This window comes from Marmota marmota, unplaced genomic scaffold (genome assembly GCF_001458135.2).
Source record: "Marmota marmota marmota unplaced genomic scaffold, marMar, whole genome shotgun sequence".
Classification (NCBI taxonomy): Eukaryota; Metazoa; Chordata; class Mammalia; order Rodentia; family Sciuridae; genus Marmota; species Marmota marmota.
The window spans coordinates 9,439,102-9,450,140 of NW_026000068.1; positions in this window are offsets into that span (position 1 = coordinate 9,439,102).

Here is an 11,039-nt window from a genome sequence, read left to right on the forward strand (position 1 = left end):
TTTTTTTTTTTTTTTTTTTTGCTCTGAGATAGGCAGGTTAATTAGATTGAGTTCTTGGTACAAGAAAAATTAGCAGCATCTTTTGTATTAGATCAGATTATATTTTAAAAGATGCTCTTTATTTCCAACCTTAGTCTTGTCAATATGTTTTTATTTTTGTTTGTCTATTTGTTTGTTTTTCTCTTTACATCGTTTTTTAACTCAGGAAGTTGTGGGGAAGGAAGATGAGGGGAAATCAGGTTACTCTTTGGGTTAAAATTGAGGTAGCTGCATAAGTAATTCCCATAGAAAAGTTTTTATGTGTTTTATGCCCATAGAGATCCAAGATGAGATAATAATGTTCCAAACCATTTTTAGAGTTACTTTTGCAATGAGCAATGGTGAAAATCCTGTTCTCTAATTATGCACCTTGACAATGACCCATAGGCAGTCCCTAGATTTCACTGGGGATGGGTGAGAGGTACTTGAACAGAGTAGTGATACCCAGGATTACATTGACTTAATTTGTTCTGTGCCCCATTTTTCATTGGAACATTTATGATTTCTATACTTCTAGAATAATTTATTACTCTAGATATTATTAAATTTTCAAGTAGATAATTTTGAAAAATAAAGTAAAATGATCATGTGTAGTGTTCGATCTTGGAATGACTCACTGCTGCCATCTTTTGCCTCCTGCTTCTGATAGTTCCTGTAAAAAGGAACATTCTGAAGTCACTAACTCACTATAATACCAGAAAATTATTATTTTATTGTTTTCAAATGATAGCAATTAATACTAAGTGAAAATCTTTATTGTATTTTTTTCTGCAGATGCATTATTAGAGTTATGTAATATAGAAATCACATCTAAATAAAAGTTTTACTTAATTTTTAGAAATAAGATCTAATGAAGTTTATGTGTCATATTTTGTAATTTAAAGTATGTCAATTTTGGGAAAATGATATCCTTATGTGAGTAAAAGTTGCTTAATATACTATTATACTTTGGTATTTAGGCTCAAACAGCAGATACTATTTGTATAATATTCAATGTATATTACCCATTGATAATCACACAGAAAGTTTGAAAATTGGAAAATAATATTATGAGAGTAGTTATTGTTGCTTCCCTGAATATAAGTAGAGTAAAAATATTTCTTTAAAATTCACAATCTAAACTTTAAATATTTTTTGGAATAGTAACATGTAGTGTAATCACAATGATATATATATATATGGGAGCCTAATAAATACCACTATGAGTTGATCATTAAAGATGTGGTATTTGATACTTAAGCATGTCACTGTTGTATTTAAAGACTTGAAAAGTGATTAAATATTTGCATTGACCATTTTACTTAATATCAACCTGTGGACCACTCAGTATTTGATTCAAAACTTCACACTTCATGCACACTGCCTTTCATTATGGCTAAAGGCATTTGATGTGTTTTCAGCAAATGTTGACTAAGCATGTAGTGTGGTTCAGTCCTAGGAAAATTTGAAGAATTGATAGCAAATAATAGATTAAATAATTAATTCTCTATATTTATAGAATTCAACAGTAAAATTGGACTTACTGAGTAAAAGAAAAAGACAGAACCCCAAGAAAGTAACCACAAAAGCCTAATATACTGAAATATCCTCATTTCTTTCTTTTCTTTTTATAAATAATAAATTAGCATTTATTGATGGCCTTCTATCTACCACATTCTATCCTAACCCCTTTCAACCATTATTTCATTTCCTCTTTTTAAAAAAAAATTTAATTTATTCTAATTAGGTATATATGACAGCAGAATGCATTTTGATTTATTGTACACAATTGCAGCACAACTGTTCACTCCTCTGAGTGTACATGATGTAGTGTTGCACGATATGTGCATTCATACATGTATGTAGGATAATAATGTCCATCCTGTTCCACCATCTTTCTTGCCCCCATAGCCCACCACTCTCCTCACTCCCCTGCCGCAGTCCGGCTGCAGCAAAATTACCGGGGGGTGAGGAACAACTTGTGTAGATCCATACAGCAGGAGTGGGAGCAGTTTATTTTAGGACAACAGAGGTATTTATACATTCCACACAGCTTATCTTAATTAGCATAAACTAGATACATCAGTCAACCAATAAGGAATCTCCACACTTAATGGCTCACTGGCCTTACTTCACAAACCACTCCCTCTGGCATTTTGCCAGGCGCCATCTTGACTTGTTTACAGACTCTAACACTCCCCTTTGTCCAAAGTTCCTCCATTTTTTCCCCATGCCCCCCATTATGGATCAGCATCCACTTATCAGAGAGATTAAGCCTTTGGGTTTGGGGGATTGGCTTACTTCATTTAGCATGATATTGTCCAGCACCAGCCATTTACCTGCAAATGCCATAATTTTATTCTCTTTTAATGCTGAGTAATATTACTTTGTGTATGTGTACCACAGTTTCTTTATCCATTCATCTTTTGAAGGACAACTAGGTTGTTTCCACAGATTAGCTATTGTGAATTGAGCTGCAATAAACATTGATATGGCTGTGTTAATATAGAATGCTGATTTTAAGTCCCTTGGGTATAAACCAAGGAGAGGGATAGCTGGGTCAAATGGTAATTCCAAGTTTTCTAAGGAATCTCCACACTGCTTTCCTCATTGGTTGCACCAATTTGCAGTCCTACCAGCAATGTATCAGTGTGCCTTTTCTCCCACATGCTTGTAAATACTTATTGTTGTTTTTGTTTCTTGATAATTGTCATTCTGACTGGCGTGAGATGAAATCTTAGAGTAGTTTTGATTTGCATTTCTCTAATTACTAGAGATGTTGAACATTTTTTTCATATATTCATTGACTGATGTTGGGACTTCAATTGAAATCACATTTGAATCTGTAGAGTGCTTTAGGTAGTATGGCCATTTTGACAATATTAATTCCACCTATCCAAGAGCATGCGATATCTTTCTATTTGCCAAGGTCTTCTTCAATTTCCTTATTTAGTGTTCTGTAGTTTTCATTGTAGAGGTCTTTCACCTCTTTTGTTGATTCCCAAGTATTTTATTTTTCTTTTTTGAGGCTATGTTGAATGGGGTAGTTTTCCTAATTTCTCTTTCAGAGGTTTCATCACTGGTGTATAGAAATACATTTGATTTATGGGTATTGATTTTATATCCTGCTACTTTGCTGAATTTATTTATTAACTCTAGAAGTTTTCTGGTGGAGGTTTATGGATCCTCTAAGTATAGCATCATGTCATCAGCAAATAATGGTAGTTTTAGCTTTTTTTTCCTACTGATATCCCTTTAATTTCTTTCTTCTAATTGCTCTGGCTAGAATTTCAAGGACTATGTTGAACAGAAGTGGTGAAAGAGGACATCCCTGTCTTGTTCCAGTTTTTAGAGGGAATGCTTCCAATTTTTCTCCATTTAGAATGATGTTAGCCTTGGGTTTTAGCATAGATAGTTTTTGCAACGTTAAGGTATGATCTTACTATCCCTAGTTTTTATAGTGTTTTGAACATGAAAGGGTGTTGCATTTTGTCAAATGCTTTCTCTGCATCAATTGATATAATCATATGTTCTTATATTTAAGTCTATTAATGTGATGAATTATATTTATTGATTTTTATATGTTCAACCATCCTTGCATCCCTGGGATGAATCCCACTTGATCATGGTGCACTATATTTTAAAATGTGATTTTGTATATGATTTGCCAAAATTTTATTAAGAATTTTTGCATCAATGTCCACCAGGGATATTGATCTAAAATTTTCTTTCCTTGATGTGTCTCTGCCTGGTTTTGGTATCAGGATGATATTAGCTTCATAGAATGAGTTTGGAAGTCTTCCCTCGTTTTCTATGTCATAGAATAATTTGAGTATTGGTATTAATTCTTCTTTGTAGGTCTTGTAGAACCCAACTGTGAATCCATCTGATCTTGGGCTTTTCTTGGTTGGTAGGCTTTTGATGGCATCTTCTATTTCCTTGCTTGAAATTGATCTGTTTAAATTGTGTGTGTCCTCTTGATTCAGTTTGGGTTGATCATATGCCTCTAGAAATTTGTCAGTATCTTTGAGGTTTTCTATTTTAGTAGAGTATAGATTTTCAAAATAGTTTCTAATTATCTTCTGAATTCTCATTTTTTCTAACTGTGTGTGTGTGCTTTTGGGAGTTGATTTATTTATTAAATTCCATTTCTTACAACGTTTTCTCACTATTTTTGCTTCTTCAAGAAATTTTGGTTTTTGTGTCAGGACATAGGCATCAGGGTGGGGAAATAGGATCTAAAGTCCTCAAGTAACGGCAGAAGAGGGTACATTTGGAAAGAGCTGTGTTTCCTGAAGGCACAAAGAAGTCAGAAGATTTGCTTTAGTGGAGGACTCAGAGATTTGAGGGGCTCCTGAAGTCCTTACAGTTATCACAACCTGAACTAAAACCTCAGAATTCCATGTAGGCTGTTCAGACATAGTGAAGGAAAGTATTGTTCATCAGAAGTCTAGATAAACAGGATTTGATGAGTTACACATGCAGAAAGATCTCAAATACAGTGTGAGGCTGGGCCCAGAATCTCCATGACAGAAGAAATAAACTTCATGCTGTGATTTATCTAATCAGCAGCACAGTGAAGATCTACTGTAGTGGGCACCTAGTGGATGAGGGAATGGACTCCCCACAGTGGCTGGCTTGAAGCACACAGACAGGGGAAGGAAGGAGGAACTGCATAGAAGGGGACCCAAGGAATGGAAGAGGGAAGTTCTTTTTAAGGTTCATCCAGATATTTTAGACACATTTCAAGACAGAGTTGATCTAGTCTAAAAATTTCATCATCAAAATTTCTGTTTTTCATGCCAAACTTCTAAGTTGATGATGGTCAGTGGTTCATTATGCCCTCCAGGAGGTATTTTGGAATGTGTGAGAATGAATTTTCTGATTGTCTCTAGCCTCTGTCACAAACTACAGTGCTGAGTATTTGTGACAACTCAAGAAAGGACTGCCCACATCCTTCCTGATGTTTGCAGTTCTGCTCACAAGTACCTAAGCCATGTTATTACATTTTTTTGTACCAACAAGAAGCATTTTGCATCATTTTAATATATATTGAATTTAACAGGAATGTAAATAATGGGATGTTTTAATGTTATATTTTTAAGATATTGACCAAAGTTATTCCTATGTTTAAGAATAGTACATACTCCAGAAAAAAATTCCTGTATCACTTTGTTTTTATAGCATTACAGTTATGTTGATGCTAATAGAGGTAAGAATCAGAATATTTGGTTAACTCTTTTAAGAAAGTTGTAACCACATACTTATACAAAGAAAGACATAATATTTTCTTTGAAATAACTTTGCTTTTATTTTCAATATTTTCGTTAGTATATTATGCCAATATTCAAAATTAGTTAATATCTAATAATTTATTTTTAAGGAAAGTAGTGTGAACATTACACAATATTTATTATAAATACATACCATTTAGTTTCAATAGGTAATTGAATGAAATGCCCAAATATTTTTCTTAAGAAAATCAAGAATATATATTATGATTATACTACTGTGGCTCTAGGAAGTAAAACTGGACTCATTGACAAAAGTTTGAATCCCATCATCAATTTTTTGAATAAGGTGGTTTGTAATAATGATGTTGAATGGTTAATCAAATATGCAGCCATTGGGCTGGGGTGTGGCTCAAGTGGTAGCGCGCTTGCCTGGCATGCGTGCGGCCCGGGTTCGATCCTCAGCACCACATACAAAGATGTCGTGTCCGCCGATAACTAAAAAATAAATATTAAAATTCTTTCTCTCTCTCTCTCCCTCTCTCACTCTCTCTTTAAAAAAAATGCAGCCATCAAAATCACTATACATGCAAAGGAAGAATCTTCAAATCAATGTTGATTTTTTTTCAGCCTCACAACTTCAATATCAGCTTTTTCCCTTAGTCCTAAACAGTTCTCTACTTCACCATCTTATTGTGTCATTTTTTTCTAGAACTTTTGACTGATCTTTTCTCTTTTATCCTCTACTTTCTTGGTTGATTCTTCTGACCAAGCCCAAACACAGTAATCACTGCTGGCTCTCTCCCCAATATCTGTCCTCCCTTCTGCCTTTCTTACAGGGCCTAATTTTTTTTTTCAGTGTGCTGTGTGACCAGATACAAAGTGATACTTTCCTGATTCCCTTGCTGCTACACAGAATCTGTCAGTTAGAGAAATCTAAGGGTATTATGGTGTGTCCAGGGAGCATTTTGCTTTTGCAAAAGGTGAGCTCCCCATTACTGGATGCTTCTTCCTTCTTTCAGACTGATTGCCAACTGCAGGCTGGATGTACATTGACAGGAAGAATGAGAGCTACATATCAAAGGTGTCTAAGCCTCCAGTAGAAGGAACCAGGGAAAGGAATGTTTTCTGTAACCACAGTACCACCCTAAGACTTGTGCTCCCTGAGCTGCTGCTGATGGGAGAAAAATTAACATTTTATTAAGCCAAAATGGTGGTTGGTTTTTGATACCTACAGTCAAATGCAATTTTATATTTAAATATATTTTATACCAAAATACCTAAAGAAAAAAATCAAAGAACTAAATAAGAAGACATACCACAATCATGGATTGGGAGATTCAATATTGTTAAAATTCCAATTCTCCCAAAATCCATCTATAAGTTTAATAACCATCTGTAGGTTGAATGAAAGCCAAATAAAAATCTCATCAGGGTTTTTTGGCTTGTTTTTAGTGTATTATGGATATATGTATGTGTGTATGTATTGGCAGGGAGAGAGAATGATCAAGCAAATGTTCACATTTAAGGACTCTGAACAGAGTATGTACTAAAACTTGCATTACCCTGAAATTAAAAATAAAATTACTTTAAATGGGGCGGTAAGCATAATATCTATAATTCCTCCCCTCTTATTACAGATGCATCACTATAAATAGTTCCATTGCAATATGTTTTCCTGAAAATGAAATATTTTTCAATGAAATGAGTAAATGAATATAGTCTGAAATCACATATATGAAAAGATAAATCAATAAATAACAATGATGAGGGGTTTTGGGTCACTAACTCATAGAGGAAGCCACAGCATTTTCCTTAATGAGTGTAATGCATGTGTCTTGATGATTTTTAAGCTATCTTCCAAAATGAATATTTCATCTTCAGGCATCAGTCTCCTTAATGTTTTCCACCTCCTCGGAAGTCACTCTCAATGTTGCACACTGTACCCATTCTGAAATCAGCTTACTCATTTAAATAAAATCCTCTAAGCTCCCATTTTATTATCTATACATAAGCACAATCTGGCCACAGGTTTGTTGGATCAAATGAATCAAATGAATGAATCTATGGTGGGCAAAGGACACTGTGCCTCCACATAGTGAGAAGTCAATAAATGATGGCTAACAGGAGTAATGACATTAAAATGCCCTTTATTTTTGATTTTTTAGACTTCTTGCTATGTTAAAATACATTCCTCTGATTGTGCATACCTCATTTTGTCTTGAAAACACAGAAGATACTATCTTTTTTTAATATTTTTTTAGTTGTAGTTGAACACAATACCTTTATTTCATTTATTTATTTTATTCTGTAGTACTGAGGATCAAACCCAGCACCTCACACGTGCTAGGGGAGCACTCTAACACTGAGCCACATACCCACCCCCAGAGAAGAGACTATTTTGCAATTTTTTTTTTCAATTTTTTTTTTCAAATAAGCATTGACTGGATTTCTCCAACATACAGGTATTTATACCTTGCAGACAAATGTGCATATTTACCGTGGTCTCCAGTTTGTAAGCTAATGTTTAATGCTTTACTCAATTTTAAGAAATTAAAAAACATATAAATCCACACTTCAGGGTTAAGTAGCTTGCCTGTTTTGTTATATGTCATGATGGTATATATCCTTATATGTTCTTTGTCTGTTCCATACAATGTATCACTTTGGTTTACCTATTGATAATAATGTTATCTAATGATCATCATGTTCTCAGAGATTTTGTTTTTTAGAATTCACATTATATACTTTATCATATATTAGTAAAAATTTAACATTAGTTTTGGGGTTGAAGATGTAAATTAGTGATAGAGCCTTTGCCAAGTCAGTATTCATGAGGTCCTGAGTTTGATTCTAGCACTTAAAAAAGAAAAAAACAAGTTTTGCTTATTAAAAAAAAAATACCAAGTTCTCATCCAAACAATTTCCAAATTTCATAACATCATGAAAAAATCACAATGCCACTCCTCAGAACTAAAGCATCTTGGGTTAATTTCCTCCTCCTCTATTTTTTCTTAAGTTTAGACATAATATACAAATGACCATGCTTTTTTTCACTTAGAATTATATATTATTGAACTTTTCTCTTGTTTTCCATACACTTTTCCTGTTCTAAAATTGGAATATTCTTTGAATAGATAATTTTTCCATTTAATATATTTTGGCTGCTGTTACATAATTTTTCTCATAGTAAATGAAAGTTCAATAAAGATTATTTTCTCAAATTCTTAGAAAAGATAGACCCTCATTCAGAAATAGATCAGATTCCTCTTCTGGGTAGAATGGAATAGCTTGAGTGAGCTCTATGCTTCTCCTAAGAATAACTAGAGATTTTGAATAAAGGACAATAATATATCTGTAAAGTATCAGAATCTGCTGAAGCAAAAAGAGTCACAGGAGTCAAGATCTCAGACAGAAAAGTATGAGGATCCAGTTGACCTGGTGCATCTGCTTTGCCTCCGGGAGCCTTTGCCAGTCTGGACACAGTGAAAGAGACAGCATTTTGAGGCTCTTTGTGAGTACAGGGCTGCTGCCTGAGAGATGCCGGAGGTATATGTGTTGGTCTCACAGGATTCAAAATGAAACCTGAGCAATCAAGATGCCCTCAGAGGAAGCAGAGTACTGAGACGGAAACGGACCTGAGATTCCTCTCAAAACTTTGTTTAGATATAAAGTTGCCTAGAACTAAACAACTAGGGATAAGGCATCTGAAAAATCAAAGTCTAATTTGATTAATTCTGTTATGTAGAGGAGAAAAGCACTCACATTCAGTACCCGCCTGAGACAGTGGCCTTGGGAGATATATCAGGCTGTCAGTTCAAGTCCTCAGAGGACTGCCCCCTGAGAGCAGGGGAAAAGAGCAGTGGATGGACACTTAGAGCTACTGCTGGCTCCATGCCCATTCAGTGAAAACCCTGGTTAGATTAGGGGTGATTGGGTAATCTATCTGCCTAAAGAAAAAAGGACTGAGCCCTTTTAGGCAAACTTCCACAATGTTTGATATATATTGTCCAGTATTCAGTAAAATTTATCATGTGAGGACCAGGATATAATCCCTGCAGAAAAATGACCAAGAACCAATTAATGAATATATACTAGAAACAGACCCACAGGTGATCCAGATATTAGAATTAGTAGACAAAAATATTTAAAATGATAAAAATATGTTCATAAAAATATGCCTGGGAATGTAGGCAAAGATAAAGCATTAAAAGAGAGAAATTAAATAAAATATGGGAATTTAAAAGAAGAAACCCATTGGGAATCCCAGAACTTACTACTTAAAAAACTTTAAAGACTTAAAATTTCAGTTTAAAATTTTAAAAAATTATTTAATTTGCTGTACATAAAATATGTTCTAGTGTATATACAACATTCAATAAACTCAACCTTATGCCAAATTATAAAGCAGATAACAAGAAGTGATTGGACTTACTTTAAGTATATTGTCTCACTGTAAGTAACCACAAGGAAATAGAAAATTGCCTTTTTTAGAAATTTAATTTATACTATTTCATAAATGCACTAAAAAAGGTTGAATTGTTTAAATGATAAACACAAATATATAATAAAATCTATGAGATGCAATAAAAACTCTTTTTAATACTTATTATAACTTGTACAAAATACCTATCATACCAGTTGCAGAAAAGGGGTAGTGCTCAAGCTAATGCTACTATCCTTGGAAGTGAGGGGGCTTTCAAAGGACATACCACCTTTTACAGTCTTTCTCCCCAGGAATATTTTCTGGTTTTCAGTGCATTTGTAGAAAATGCAAACAAGAGTTGTGTTTTACTGAAACACAGAAGGTAAGGAATGAAGCCTGGGTTTAATAAAGTGACTGATTTATGAGAGAGGGCGCTGAAGGAGGAGGATCCATTAAGAAGGAAATAAAAAAAATCTAGATATAGATCCATCTCTCTGCCACTAGGTCCTGTGGTCAAATTCTGGATTCATGAGGATGAAAACTAGACTCCAAGAAATTAGATATTGAGTAAATGCTGAGAGGGAGAGAGCTGGAGAGACTGGGGAGTTTTGTCAGTGGAATGGAGATTTTGGTGATTAGGCCCAACCAGATTGGAGGATCCTTAACAAGTCAGCGAGTGATTTGAGATGTCATGAAAGTTGTCTGGTATGGGTGTTAGAGACAGAACTGTGTTCCCTCCCAATGGATTTGTTGAAGCTCCAACCCTTGGTGTGACTGTACTTGAGATGGGATCTTTACAGAGGTAATAAAGGTTAAATGAGATGATGAGGGTAGCACCATAATCCAATAGAAGCTCTGTCATTGTAGGAAGGGAAGAGACATCAGGAAAAGCCCCTTGAGGACAAAAGGAGAAGATGGTTATCTACAAGGAGAGAGGTCTCAGAGAAACCCACCTTGCCAACAGCTTGATATTAGGATTCAGCCTCCAGTGTGAGTTTAAGTCACATAGCCTGTGGTATTTTGTTACAGCAGCCCCAAAAAACTAATACTAAGAGTAACAAAACAAACAAACAAACAAACAACAAAAAACCCCCACAATTTAGGATTAAGGGCTCCCAGGTAGTAATATGGGAGAAAACTACAATAGGATCTCTAAAGAAATACTAAATTTGGGGCTTGTTCCTTTGGCAACTATAGGTCAAAATGAAACTGATCATTTTTTGAGGGAAAACAATGAAATCATCTTTGAAGTATTATCCAAAATTTGAAAAAATATGATAAAAACCATTAGGTGTGGGAAAAGGAAGGAAAATAATCATTCAACAAAAAGTGAAAAGGACCCATCATAGTTAGATTATGAAAAT